General features: G+C 41.1%; 1 protein-coding gene across 1 annotated transcript in view; it reads right to left on the minus strand.

Moving 5' to 3' along the window:
- Positions 1–15913, minus strand: part of LOC310899454 (uncharacterized protein) — a gene marked incomplete at its 5' end in the record, with an annotated part of 283288 nt that overhangs the window by 143541 nt on the left and 123834 nt on the right. The window contains one exon of the mRNA XM_083835807.1: positions 1–15507. This exon is cut by the window's left edge and continues 16844 nt beyond it. The remainder of the gene's footprint in view (positions 15508–15913) is intronic.

Below are 15913 nucleotides of genomic sequence, written 5' to 3' on the forward strand. Positions count from 1 at the left end.
TTCAACTGCTCCAACCCAAAACTGGAAAAATTCAGAAAGCTTTCATTTCAGTCTTAGTTACAGTTAACTGTGGATGCACGCTAAGTAACTGTTGTACCAAAGATCAATTTTCAATCCAGTATTTTAAATTTAGCTTCAAGAATCTTTCACTAGACTATTATCAAAGAAAAAATCATTTACTAGAAAGCAAACTTTTGCCTAAAAACCAAGAAGAGAAACCCACCTACTGCAATTTCAAGACCCTCTGTGGAGCTCTGCTGCTATCTACCATATAACCGATAACCTATCTCTTTTAACATGCTCCCATGACTTCAGAACAGTAATCCATTGTTTAGTGGAATACTGAGTAAGATGTTATTTTGAGAATAAAGGTCTCAATACATTACCAAAAAGGAGAATAAAAACAAGTCAGTTACCACAGAAAATACCATCCAATAGCTCAAACATTAGAGGAAAGTTCAACACAAAGACAAAAGCAATTTTCCATTGGGTTTGACGCTACCTTTCTCACCTACTTACCTGGCAAAATAATGTGGACAGCACACAAGCAGCACTGGATAGATATCTATACACCCTTAAGTTTTAGGAAACCCATTCTGCATGAAATGTCAGATTTTTATTTTTTTAATGCAGTACAAGTAATACTAAACTGCATAACAATCACTTGGAAATACTTCTCTCTTTCCACTTGCACACCAGAACATTTGACTGTGACATAGTAGAGAAGGCTAGATGTTGATACCAGCACACAGGATATGACTAACAACTGCCTTGATGTTTTCTTCTTCCTTAGTAGGTAAGTCTGCCCCTTTCTACTGTGACTCCTCAAATATCCTATCATTTCTTCCAAAAAGCTCCCATCAGACTTCCCAGGGCTGTATGGTTGAGGCTGAACATTTGCATAGTAAAGTTTAAAAAGAAGTGTCAAAAACTCTAATGCTATAAAAGAGGCGGTGAAAATACTATAAACTATAATGTACAGCAGATGAGAAGCACAAAGAACCTGCTCAAAATATAACCACTTGACAATTGTTTTAAATTTAATTTTCTCATTCCTAACAAGAGAGTGCCAGGAAGGTCACTACATCTCTTTGTCCTTGAAGGAGAACGTCAGAATTGAAGAAACGTTGAAAGAAGTTATTCCCCAAGTTCACCGTTAATATTTCTTTCTTATTTGTGGCAGTCTTTGGGGGCAGGACTGTACCAAAAGAACCAGGGTAGGACAAAGTAAAGGTGTGGCCTTCTGCTCCCAGTTACTGTGTTTTGGCTAGGGATAACCAGGATCCAACATGCTTTGTCCTAATCAAACAACTATATTGACTCCAAGAGAGACAAGAAAAATGTGAACAAGGCAAGACATAAAGGTCCTCACCATCTTGTCACCCACAAAATGGAAGAAGTGCAGTTAATAGCACTAGAGAAATGTTTCCTATTTGATTTTATTAACTGATTGACATGAATTAATGCATTGGGATATTTGATTGTGTCGTAAAATGTGTATATGAACATCATGATTCAATTTAATGTACCCATTACTGCTTGATGTGCCATTATATTAGACTAAATTAAAAGCATTTTATGGAAAAAAAATTACAATTAAAGACTCAAAATTGATTACATTCATAACTTAGAGGATATTCACTTCTATTCATGTTTTGAATAATGACAATAAAAGAACCAGAAAACAACACAGACTGCATAAAGATGGACAAAAGCGACTATGTCAAAGATCAACAGTACGATGAAAATGAGGGGTCAGTAAAGCCCTGCCTCGCCTTGGAAGCTTCTGAAAACAAACCATCAATACACCAACAGTGACTGCTATGTATAGGATTCATTTTTGTAGAGCCCCTCACTGCAGCAGAGCACAAGACGCACTGGAGACGTGATGCTTTTCTCCCCAGTCATATAACTATTGCTCTGTTTGGGGTGTTGCTTTTTTATTATTATTTTTAAATGCTCTCCACTGCAGATATTGCAGTCTTGGACCACAGCCAAAGACTTCAATCCTGTATCAGAACTTCAGTCCTAGTTTTCTGTCTGGCTGCTATTGTTTTAAGGCTGAATATTGCTCTGTAGTCAGTGAAATCAGCAGGGATTCCTGTGAAATCAGCACCCTTGGATCTGTATCACTGCTCACTCAAAGCTTTCTCGTGAAAATACAGTCCCTTTGACTACGATAATGAGTGAGAGGGCCTACTTTGTTGGTTCATACTGCTGGAGAAAAACGTTCATAGCTCATTTCCCTAAGCACCAATATCTGCCATGCAGACAGTGTGCTGAAATAAGTTATGGGAAGCAACACGGCGGGGAGGGCAGGGGGAATGGCATCAACTAAACTGACAATCTTACATGCTTTAAGCACATCTTATAAGTTTTAGTGGTGGAAAACAAAACGCAAACAAGCATGCAGTTTTAGGTACTTTAAGATCATGCAAGACACCTCCAACAGATTGGCATTTACTTGTTCTAAAAACCTTCTAATGACCACTTACAAACTATTGTGTAGCTTTATCCAGTGCTTAATCATCTCTGTTAAAAATATTTTGCTATTTTTCATCTGGATCTTTACCTAAACTAATCAGATGATATAGAACGAAACCAGAAAGTAGACCCGGGCCCATTAGAGAGTCATTTCAGATCCCAATTAAGATGGCTATTAATTAGACAGTGAAGCAGTGCTAAGGGACAGCAAGTTTCTAGGTTGTCATCACCAGACTATTTCTTAGGCCTGTTATAAGACCCTCTCTTTTGTTTGAATTATCTGAGACAAGAGATAACGTTTCACAGATTAATAAAGCTGAGTATCTGGAAAAACTGCTCCATGTTCTATGGACGTGAATACATCTATTACGTTCACAAAATCTAAAATTTACATTTCCTCTATTCTGGCAAGTACATTTCTTTCTCAGCAATACTTAAATCATGTTTATTCTTTGGCAATGTGAGAGTACAAAGAAATGGCTGTGGCCTTCCTTTTTCTTAGCATCATCTGCTACGCAATTTGAAAAGTGCAAGTTTAATGTGAGATCTTTAAATTTCAATTGATTTCTAAAGTCCTGACAAAAAAGTATTTCTTTGTCTCCAGTGTGGTCACACCCCATACAAAAGTGCTGCCTGGTCAAATAAGAGATCCTCACCACCATTTGCCATAAGCTAGGAACTTGCAGCATGGCTACAGATATGAGAACTAAGAAAAGGGGTCACAAGTCACTAAGTTCCTCTACACATGTTGCATCTCCCCCCAGTTTTAGTAGGTGCAATGTGCAACAAAAGACTGCTTGGTGTCTGCCAGGCTGAGATTGAAGTATGCCTCAGGAACTGGCACAGCATTCCGTATTTCCTTGCTAGTAGCACAGGTATTTTCTCTAATAGGACCAAAAGCCTGAATCTTAGTGTGGTAACACCAAACATCTGGACTTCTCTGTTCAGGGATATTCATTCTGCATTTACCTCCTGGATCTCAAGGAGGTCCAAGTAAGGGGAAGAAGGTACCACGCTGCCCTCTCAACAGTCGTACTCGAGTCAAGTGGCAGCATCATCACAAGTTGACCTTACAAGCTAAAGGGAACCTAGTTATACACAGCGAAATAAGAAAACCCTTTCCGGAGTCAGAATGGGCAGAATCTAGCAGGCACAATGCTCGACCACCAGCTCTAAACTGAAGAGAAGAGCTCTGAGCCCTGGTACACTCCCAGCTACCATCTGCTTCTGCCTCTGATGCCTACATAACCTGAAGGGCAGGTGGCACAGCGAGGTAGTGCAGTGCCCTGCTTTTCTTCAACTGGAGACTGTGACCCAGCTGGTCTAAGTGGGTCAAACGCTGTAAGCTTTCACTGCAACATGCTAAAAATGTACTCATCCAGGCAGGATGCACCTTGACAGCCCACACCTCGCATATTCCCTCTTCTCCTCCATCAGCTGGCCCGGCACTGGCAGCTAAAGAGGCAGAGCAATGCCCTGATCCTGCATGGAAATGCTGTACCTGCCATGCCTGCTGCAAAGGAAATTGACCTGGATCACACTGTTTCATTTACTCCATTTCACTCACAGCACAAGGCCAGGGGAACACTTCTATTCAGGAACCTAACGCTATGTGCGACTGAAAGACAGACAACAGGGCAGGAATTTCCAGAAATAGGGTCAAGAGAGGAAATGATGAAGCAAGAAAACCTCAAAATGCATTACAAGATAGATAGAAGATTGATGAAAAACACAGGTGTGAAGACAAAACAGCAGAGGCAGTAGGAAATTCTGGAAAACTTGGCATTTCCAGGATTCTCAGCCCCAGACGTTTCTCCAAATCAGAATGCAAACTGTGGGGAGTGTTGTTAGTCCATCCACATGATCCAGCATGCTATTACTGGCAGAACACTGCAGAGATATTGCATAAAGTTTTTAGGTGTTCAGCAAAGCAGTTCCAATTCCAAATGTGCCGAATCTCATGGACATGCAAAGGGATGGGATTTAACTAAATCCACAAGAGCCTCTGCCAGAGGACCAGCACCAGCAGTGGGTAACACTGACTAGTTGTTAGCATCTGCATTCTGTATTTTTCTTGGAAAAGAGAATGTTACTGCGAAATCCTGAAGGATTTTCTCAGCACACGCAGATTCTACTCTTAAGTAGGGGTTTTTGGACACCATCCAAACAAGCATTTCTGATGAAACTCAGATGCCTGAAGGGTGGCCTGAGACATGTCCCACTTTCTGCAGACAGGAGATACAGAACAAAAACTGGGCATGTTCCTTAACAGAAAAAAGGAAGGAAAAAAGGGAAAAAAAAGGTAACCAGACATGTGCCACCAAGAAGCTTGTACTCATGTCCTAGACATGAATCCCTCTACATCTCCCCAAAGCTGGTCTCCAATAAAGGCACAGTGCTATGAAATGCACCTCAGACTCAAATCTGACTCGTTCCAGTTCCCCATTATCCATCACACACCCAAGAAAGGAATGAAACCCTTTACATGACAATCTTTCCTATGAAGAAATCCACTCTTGTTTGCATGTTCTTCTGGTCATTCAGAGGATTAATTTCTTACTCTGCCTATGAGTGTACGTGAGCTGTTTCTCCATACCTCACATGTAGAAGCTGCTACAGAAATGGAAGGAGAGAAGGGAACAGGTAACCTGCTCCTTGATTTTGTTTCTTTGGAGGAAACAAAGGCCTGTTGCCTTGGAGGGCAAGGTAGCTCTCCTGCCTCACAGCAGTATGGGTTATTAACATGCTCCAGGCTGTGATCCTGATGTACACTAAGCTCAATACAACAATCATTAATAAAAACCTCTGAAAATACCTAAGAACAACAAAAAGCCTTATATCAGCATGCACTGAGACTCTGCACATTACTGCCTGTGGTCTGACTACATGCACTGAAAACAAAACACACAACTAAGCAATAAAATCAGCATTTGGAGACCACAAACATTTGTTCCATTGAAAAGGTACAAGAGAAGAGCTGGCACTCTAGGGTCAGTTTTGAGATCCTGTCTTCATCACGAAGTCATTTCATGGCCATGAAAAACAAACATAAAGGCATGTTTTCGCTCTTGCTTCGCAGGCCTGCTTTTATCTTCCGTGAGTGTTTCAGCTGACACCCCTGATTTGGTATCATGATGAAACAGTCTCCAAAAAGCAATTCTGTTAATATTTAGCTCGGATTCTGATGAATATCCACATAGGACCTATGCTCTTACAAGTTTGAAGAAATTCACATATTTGTGGCATTGCTTTTTCACCACATTTCATGCCTTTCTGAATTAATACTGTTACTTCATGTCGTAAAATCGTTTTGTTACTCTTCACAAGGTATTCATCGTTATTCAGTATTTTAGTACACTGGTCAACAGCAATTAGGGTATGGTAGAGACAAATACTGTACGAATCCAGAAAAGGCTGGGAGCTCAAATCAACAGGGGACTCGTGAGAACAACAATTAGAAAATACTTACTCAAGATCCTCACATGTCATTAACGATTTGGGGTATTACCATTTTTAGCATGCTTTCTTTCTAGGAAGCTTTTAAAAGCATCTGATTTTCCAGTAAACACTCTAAAGTATCCCGCAACATGAGCAATGTTCTAAGAACTACGGCTGTTATTGTTCTGGGAAACGAGGGGCCAACTGCCACGATGCCACTTCAGTCTAGGCATCAGAAATGAGTACATTTCTGAAAGACACAAGTTGGACGCGGTGAGATATGCGAAGGAGGAAGTGGCAGCGGCCTTGTGGAATACCCTCTTGAAGAGATGCCAGCAAGTAAATTGTTGCAGAAAGAAGTACAACGCATGTCAGATTTTTAATTACATGTCTATTTCCCCAACAAAGAAGTGCAATTAAAGTTAATCATTTCTATTATATTACACAATGCCTCCATTACTAATGGAACCAGGAATGCATGAAAGAAACGCACATTAATACATAAACACTCTTTTCTACAGATGAATATTTTGTACTCCAAACGTTCAAATATAGCACTGCTCAATTATGCATCACCTGCTTTAGCACACAACCACATCAAATGCCTTTGGAGCACGGGGAAGAAGAGAGCTATGCTGACTTACGAACTTCAGCATCCCTAAAGATGTTCATTTGCCCTCACGTCCTGAAAGCATCCAGGACAGCATCCCCCAGCTGCCTCTGACAGCTGTCATCCCCGTATACTTGTGCTCGAACCGGTGCGCCTTTCCACCTTCCTCTGAGCCCAGCTGCAACACAGCACAGCACACCTATGGGACTTTCTGTATGTTGTGCAAATAATAAGCTGTCTGAACAACAACAGGAAAGACCAGAGACTTGTATAGCAGAATTCAGCACAATCTAGCGTAACTTGCGCACACCCTACTTACTATTAGGCTCTATTTCGCTTGCTGGTGTCAAACCAGAGCAGAACAATTGAGCACAGGGTAGGGGTAGGGGATCTACTCCTGATTTACAGCAGGCATATGCAAGAGCACGGTTTGACATGTTTCTTTCCAGTAGCTACATGAATAATATTTATAGTTTGCTCTATTTTTATAGACTACTACAGCTCCTGCAATCGCTATCCTGTTCTACCCCCTGCATATGCCTGGCGTGTAAGACAAGAACTTGCCATTTAGGACCGAGTAGGTGTCTCTCAAAACCAAGCAGTGAGACTGTTGCACAGATACCTCCTAATGTGTGGTAGTGGCTGGTCTGAACAGCACCCAAGGGAAGCTTCCACACCTGCAAGACGTGACCTCAGTCCACAAAGGCCAGGACAGACTCCCCTATCTCTGCAGTGGATTCTCTTGCCCAGTATTTGAGTGAAATTAATATTAATGGCAATGCTCAACCCCTCTGCCAGCCCTACTGCAGAGAGTGACGCTGAAGTGCCACATGTGCCCCACTCCTTGAGCTGCACCTCTGCGGATTGAGCCTGCTGTCAGACAACTTGAAAGCTGAAAAGGCACACAGGCATGAGTGATGCCTGTGCCACGTCCCAAGATGTCCTGCTTGAGCTCCTCTCCACCCCCATGCCCCTCAGTGAGTCCCTGCACAAGTTCACATGAATGTTTGTGGAGAAGGAAAAAAGACAACCAGCCTCCAGCAGTACGGGACCCTCCAAATAATCACTATGCCTGTTGTAAATAATCACAAATACAAATTTGTTCTCTTCTAGGTAAGCACATGCTTGAATGAAAAAAAAAAAAAAGCAAACCAGTCTAATCAGCAGCAAAGGACTTGGGCATTTTTTATTCCAGCCCACAATCCAATAGAGATTTCCGTATGACCACAGACGACTAGTTCCCTAGAAGTATTTAGGTGCTCAGCCCCTCCTGAATTAACAGCTCGTGCTCCAGGAAAGGAGCGCAGAGCTGAGGCAGCTTCTCAAACCCAGAGCTCACTCTGCTCTTCAAGTTCCCCTCGCAACATGGACAGAGAGCAACCTCTGCAGCAGGACCATGGCACTCACCATGTAGATACACAGACAGTGAGGGGGCCGTTCAGAAAACTAAAATCCAAGGGTGATTTTTATCCATCTGTGTATCATCCATAGCACATACAACCACACTTGCAAGCAGCTAAAATAAACAATTATTTCACTCCTATGAGTGATGAATGACCAGAAATTGCCTAAAAGCAAACTGTGCACGTATGAAGCATGTTAAAGAAAGCCAGAGGAGTCACACCAAAATAAATATATAAAAAGTACAATTTGGCAAAGCCCAGCATTTTGCTTTGAAGTTCCTACAACTGAGTAATTCAAGTAACTTAGTTTCTAAGTCTTCCTTTTGACTTTCTGCCAGTAGAGACAATTAGCAAGAAACTTTTATGTCCTGGCTGCATTTTTCTTTAAAGCTGATAACACCGAGTACATTCAAATGGAGTACTGACAGCTTTAACTGCTTTTACTGTGGTGATGAACCATCTTGGAAAGAAACCCTTAAGAAGCAAATAATTTGCAGAGAAAATATATTGTTTTAATTTCAGAAAAGTTGCGCAAGCCAATAACCAATGGGGGACATCATTATCAACGCTGTCTGAAATTAATTTATTCCTCTAGAAATAGCAATTCCTAAAAAAGGCAAGCTATACCAAAGCAGAAGAGAAGGGATGAACCCAGAAGAGGTCATCTTTTTTGTGAGCACCCCCATCGGTAAGCGCTCTCTCTTTTACTCAACCCAAAACATAAACTTTATGGGCTTTGTTTTTCAAGTTGAAATTAAACACTGGACAAGAAACTCAAAGAAAAAACATTCAGCTACAGCAGAAATAAGCCTTTTTTCTATATTTCCTTCGGACATTGAAGACCTACGACTTCCTGCTCTCCTCAAGCCTTCAAGCCATCTGCTCCTTCAGAGCTGTGGCACGTCCCTTGCTCCAGGCCTGCTGGTCCCCAAGACAGGCATCTTTCTCTGCGAGGCAAAGGCCAATGCATCAGCTCTGCCACACATGTCTGAGAACAGAGACCCATTGTCAAGCATCTGCAGCCTTCTCTGTGACCCCGACGTGCACCTCCCTCTGCCTAAAAGGAGCCCTCAGTTACTCCAGCACAGCACCGTGATGTCTCTGCTGGGCTGGGCTGGCTCCTCCAGGTCAATTCTGCTCAGCCCAGAGCTCTGCTTGCTGTCGCGCTCAGCACCAGGAGCCTGACGGCCAGCTGCCGCAGGATACCTCCCAATAGCTGCTTCTACATAAAACAGAAATTGAACACTGCATGCAACAGGCCAGCCTACCCAGGAGTAGGCTAAAAAATAGATCACGAAGCAACTAGGGTGAAACAGGAATACATTTTGAGGCAGCAAAACCAGAAGCTCAGTGGCATAAGCACAAAGGGAAGGTGGTTCATTTCTTCCCTTGGAATAAAGGATCTGTAGGTGGCAGTGAAGAGCACGGAAACGAGGGAAACATCCACTTGAAAAAGGATCTGCTGGAAAGAGAAAGGATATTCAGCAGACAACCTCGGGAGTGGAGCTCTACATAAAGGAGTTGGTTATGAGAATCAAACATTCCAACTCTTTAGAAGCCTGCTGCATCCTATTCAAAAGATACATGCTGTTCTGAAAACATCACTTGAAATTCAAGATGCAGAATGCTGAGCAGTATTTAAGAAGAAATTAAGCGTTTTATGAGATGTTTTTAAAAAAAAATCAAGACCATGACAGAGAAAACATTCAATGGAATTTCCAGTTAGGAACTGCTGTCAAAGAACAGTATTCAAAAGGAAATAAAAAAAAAAGAAAAATCACTGAGTGGTTATAGTTGAGTCTGATCCATACATTCGGGCTTATAGGAATCAATTATTTTCAGCTACACATCCTGATCTACATATAAAAAAACTCCACACATCCTACACAGTATAAAGCTAAATTGCTAGCATTAAGCATAAGATAAATATTCTTTTGTATGAATTGACAGGAGAACCATTTACCCTGGGTTTCTGCATAGGCAGCTAGTAACTGAAACTAATGACCGAATTACGTCCCAATTGGTTTAAATTAAGTCAGAAAAATAAATGTACAAATCTAAAAGCCTCTGGAATATGAGAAGTTTCCACATATGCAAATGAGAACAGCACTGCACATGATTTTCACCATGATCTTATTAAACTAGTAAGCTTATTTGTTGAAGACATTATAGAACACCTGCCAACGTCTTTAAAGAAGACAAAACCTGAGCAGTGGCATTCTCTGGCAGAGACAGAGTTCTGTTCATTACAGATGGTGCTTCTGATGTTGCAGGAATATGAAAGCAGATATTTCAGCAATCTTAGCCTAGCTATCTGAAATCCTTCCAAAGCCAAGACCTCTAGCTCTTCTAAGTGTTGTCAAATGGAAGGTTTAAACAGTCTTGAAGTGACAATTTTGCTAAATTCTTCCTGTTCAGCAGTAAGTTGCAGATTGCCCAATCCAGAAAAATCACACAGTTTAGGAATAATCACAGAGCACTTGCTACTGAACTGTTAACATTAAACCTACATAAACATTAGAAGTTTTTTTGGGTCACTGTCCCAACAAAAAGATATGATAAAAACCAAGATACTAATAGACAAGTTTCTTTACTGGATTGGTTTTCCTGGTTGTCCGAGCCATCAGCTGGAAATCAACCCTTAGGAAAGATCAGCTTGCAAAGCCTTTGTGGTACAGCACTGACTAAGGGGGTGCCAGCAGGAACATGGGGCTGCATGAGGTCAGGCAGGGATAAAAGGTGGTTTGAAACCAGCTGAACTCCAATCTTGCCAAAGCCAAGCTCTTTGGACTCACCTGTGTATTTACTTAGCTTCTCAGAAGGGTCCCTGCTCCTGCCATTTTAGATGTTGCTTTAAAGCTGTCAGGTAGGTCTCTAAGAAATGCCACCACATTGTAGACGCCCCCGTGTCTTCAGAGTCTGCTGAAAATCTGTAGTCAGGGAGCTTACTGGTATCAGATTCTGTTCTTCTCTCCCCTACCCTTGCTCAGCTCAATTTAGCTGTTGTTTTAATTCATTTGTTTTCTAACTTGCCTCTGGGCTTTTAATTAGAATTACGGCAAACAAAACACAGACAATGTTTATGGGTCTGAAGTAATGATTCACCGAGAATTATTTGTTTACAGTGTAGGTGTGAGGCATGCTGCTTTCTCACAGCCAGCCAAGGAAGAGGCACAGCTCCAAAAGCTCCGCCTCTGGCCTACCAGCCACAGAAAGACGCCCCGCTTGAAATGCATCTCGCAGTACCAGAAGCTGAAGCCAACCAAGATGAACTTCACAGCCTACAACTGTGGCATTAGATAGTTCACAAATGCTTTGCAGCTCTTTAAGATTTGTGAAAACATTAGGCAGTAACAGGAGTACAGAATGCATGCTTTCCTCCAATTGCCACCATCCTGGCCAGAAACAGGCTGGAAGGTTTGAATCTTCTTCAAAGGCAGCCAACATTAACGTCCCATGTGAAAATGAAGTATTCAGCTCTGAATCCAGCACAGCTATATCCCACTGTCTTCAGTGTTCATCCTCTTCCTACTGCAGACACACACAGCCACAGTGATTTGGCCATCAGCTACGGACACATGGACTTGATTTCAGCTGTGATCATGACACCAGCAGAAGATGTAGATCTTCATGGCCCAAAAGTTGCGTTCACTGCTCACGCTATGGATGCTTTTAGCCCAGGACAACTGTCCTATTAGTGAGCCTCTCTGCCAGTTCAGCTGCTCTTCAGCGAAGTCTCCTCACTCTCTTCTCTATGAAACACTGTCAGGTGAGATTCCTTCACCGCTCTCTCAGTTCACTTGATACCTTCTGAACCCAAATGGGAGGAGATCAATGCTCTTCAACCCTCAGCCAGACCTCTGAGCTATCTTAATGACTTCTTGTGTCCTGCATTTATTAGCCTCTGCCCTCACCCAGTGCTCTAATGCACCCCTGCAATTTTCCACATAGCAAGCATGACACCAGCTCTAAATTCTCTTTGCCACCTCACCTTGTTATATTCAGAGGAAGAAATAGCGTTAGCAACTCCATCAGAATACTTGGATGACTCCACTGCTGCACCTCTCAGATGATAGGGAATGTAACACTATCTATAATTGAGTATTTGGCACATGTAATGAAGATCTACTCTTTAACTGATACAAGCAGAAATAGCAACTTCACAAGGACTGACAGCTGCTCTAAAAGAAAAATGAAACCTTGCTGGAAGCAGCTGTACTTTCCCAATGGCCGGCCATCCCTTCTTCTCCCTGCATCGGTTTTGCCCTAGGAAATGTGGAGGGGCACAGCACCTCAAGGATGAGGCAGAGATGTCAGGATGAACCAAGTGGATATGTCAGGATGAGCCACTCGGCTTGGAGCTAGTTACTTTCAGTCATGATGGAGCTTTCCAGTTGTCCTTCCTCCCATGGGTTCACTTAGTGGATTTATTATGGATTTATCAATATGTAGTAAAAGCTCAATGCCAACAAGCAACTCTTTAGGAAATAATAAAGCCTCATATCTTCTCTTGTAGGACCCAACATCGAGTAGCTAAAGAACCTGAAGGGGTTTTCTTGGCCCAAGTCGTACTAAAACACAATGTAGGTGTCAGAAGACGAACGTGATTTTAAGACCTTCTGTGAGTTCAAAGTGTGATTTTGTTTCTAAGATTATCAGCATGTCAGAAGAGGTCCATTACAAAAAGAAATTGCATCTGGCAGTTCTTTGCAAGCAGTTGTCCTGTGAATTTCAGGTTTTCCATCATAATGCTTTTATGGCTCCTTTTAATACAATTTGTGAAATTACTTTCACTAGTAAGGGGGGGAAAAAGCCTTTTCTTCCCCCATAATTCTGTACAACGTGAGTAAACAAGCAGCATGTGCTATAGAGAATGTTCTTTAGAAAACCTAAAAAACTTCAATGTACACTCTGCGATATCCTGAGACAAGTTTAATTTCACTGGACGTAAGTTGGAGTATGCAATAATCTGTAATTTAGCTGACTACCAAATGGAAGAGAAACCACAGGGAAGCAGAAGTGGAAGAAATGACATCAACTTAAAGAGCTGTTGAAAGCTTACTGAACAGAATAGCAGAGCGCAAGAAAACTTTTGAAACACTAAAACTGTGCTTTATTATGGTTTTTTTTGACAGTAAGAAACCGTGGAAGAAGCAGCTAGGTGTTTGGCAGCCACTGAACAGTGGTAGAATTTCAGAACAATTCTTACTCATTTATTGAAAAACCACCCTCAAGTGAAAAACAATTACTTGCTGTAGATGAGTTTAAAACTATGAAAAAAAAAAAACACACCAACTGGCTCAGAGTGGAGAGCTGAGAATGACAAACCATCCAAAGAAAAGTTTTACTTATTTATAGCCTAAAAGGTACACATCATTTAAAGAAGCACTTCAAGTCATGACCATGTTCTAGATCACTTTACATCTAAATTAAGACCTGAAAAAGACAAACTTCAAAAAAAATCTAGAGCACCATTGTGGAAAAGGAGACGAGAGAAAAAGAAGTCCTGTATGGGCGCTGATAAAGGATAGGGCAGAGGTACAAAGCCCTTGCCCAGTCCACTTCCAACCTGTCACACTCTCTACGATTCACCTGACCTACCACCACTTTGTGAGGCCATTTTATACTAACATCTAGGAAATTACTAGTTATTAATACCATCAGTTGGCAATAATTGGGTCTCTAATGCCTTCCTTACCTAAAACGATTGCTTGTTTTTTTCCCAAATGCCTTAAGTACATCTAATTTCAGTAGGTAGGACTTCAGAGCTAAGCAAAGGTACTAGCTACCTCCTACAGCCATCGTACTTGGGGCGCACCCAACCTCTCTGCGCTCCAGAATCGTATTACATCACAACCACAGCAGCTAGGAAACCCTGGATGTGCCATTATTTACTTAAGCAGATTACAACATCATGGGCTCATCAGTTCAGCTATTGTGTCTTGTTAACCTAACTAAATTTCGAACTCCGTAAGGAACAGCATTTCCCCCTGAAGTTATTAAAGGGTAGATTTCTTTTAATTAAACTCATTTACATGACTAAATTAGATTTAATTACTCCCATTCATTTCACTAATACCTCTCTTTGATTGGAGAAAGGCAACTTTTCTAATTGCTTAAAACAGGACTCGGTGGGTCTTTCCTAGTACAAGCTGGCAAGAGGAAACAATAGCTGTATGGCTGAAGGTGAAGAGATTAGTGCATATTCTGGGGCGTTATACATGCTGCACAGCTTTTTCGATTTCATATTTGAGTTACCGTGCATGGTGCATGCTAACAGGCTAACAGAGACGCAGAATTATTTTCTTCATATCCGTAACATCTGTAACATTTATAGCATGATTTAGATCAAGTGAAAATTCACTACGAATCCTTTGTCAAGTACCTTAGAAGACCTAATCAAGACAAAATCATCACTAGGAGAAACAAACAGCAATTAAGCTTGATTCCTTCCTTTTTACTTCTGAAATTTGGAAAAACTTTGAAAATCTCCAACTTTAAACATTCAGTACATTTTTATTGAACAATGTTTCTTCAACCTCTTTGTGAATCAGTTAGAAAGTTCATCGCTTCAATTCTGAACTTCCGTAACTGCAACTTCTGACAATTCTGAACTTTAAAGTTTTTCAAATTAGAAATTTCCAATTTTTGAAGTCTCCAAGCTACCACCACATCTGCAATCCCCCAAACTGCAGCTGTGAAAAAGAAACATAATTTGCGTCTTGAGACACTGTTCCACTTTTTCATGACCTTTCCAACTATCACAGAAATCCACACAAAGGGAGAAAAAGCTGAAATTTCTAGTGACAGACTTGATGAAATTAATTTTACAGGAGTTATCATGCTGGGAGTGGTAGCTATTAAAAGCAGAAAGGAGAGGCCCGCTGTAATAAGCTTCACACAAATATTTAACAGAAGGTAATTCCAGTTCATCAGAGAAAAAGGTAACGCAGGACGAAATCTGTCTTCTTCAACACTGAACAGAAAAATATGGCACAGAACTGGAGTGAGATCTGGTCTTGCAGGGTCTTAGACATGTGCTCTTACACATGATGCTTCTCATCCTTCCACAACAGGTAACAACTTGCTATCTGAACAATCCATGAAATCCAACAGTCTATAGACAAAAATGCCACAATGCAAAGAGAAATCATCTTTGTTAAACTCAGTGGGCTTGCTTAGCTCAGAGGCTGTAACAAGAGCGTGTGCGTTCTTTCCACTATTCAGCATCTTGTGTTCTTCTATACTGGTAACGTACAGACAGAAGAAACCATGTGCAGAATTCACAACACAGAGTACACTAAATTTCTAGATGACTCCGTACATGGCATCTGTTTCATTCCCCTAGTGCTAACCGGCATTTTGAGATCCACATCACAGGGAGCTGGGTTGGACACAACTTTGGAACACAACAAACAGGACATGGACACCTGATTTTTGTCCCATATATTCCTATTTGCTCCTACTAAAAATCTCCACAGCAAAACTGGAAACATACAACTGATTTGCACTTTCTGTCTGCAAGTGCTCCAGAGACTTAAAAATATCATCTGTGACCTGTTAAATGAAATACTAATACTACATTAATATGCTGAAGTAACAAAGCACACTGAAGGTATCAGCAGCAAATACTACACAAAACTCTACGATTTGAAATGGAACAAATACTGGAAGTCTGTGCCAGCACTCTTGCATACTGGACCACCAGATCAAATATAAATCCTTACCTTCCATATATAGATTATATATATATGTATAATTTACCAAAATCTTAATCCACCTTGCCAGTCTGCCAAAACACAACTGACTTCAACCCACCATTAAAAATACTACACCTCATCACTGTACAAAGTACACAAACATTACACCTCTAACAAAAGGTGAAAGTGCTATTTACAATGCTATTTACAAAACAGTCTGTGCTTCACAGAATGGATATAATGATATATTCACAAATTACATTATCATGTTTTTTCTT

The sequence above is a fragment of the Anser anser genome (genome assembly GCF_964211835.1).
Source record: "Anser anser genome assembly, chromosome: 4".
Lineage (NCBI taxonomy): Eukaryota > Metazoa > Chordata > Aves > Anseriformes > Anatidae > Anser > Anser anser.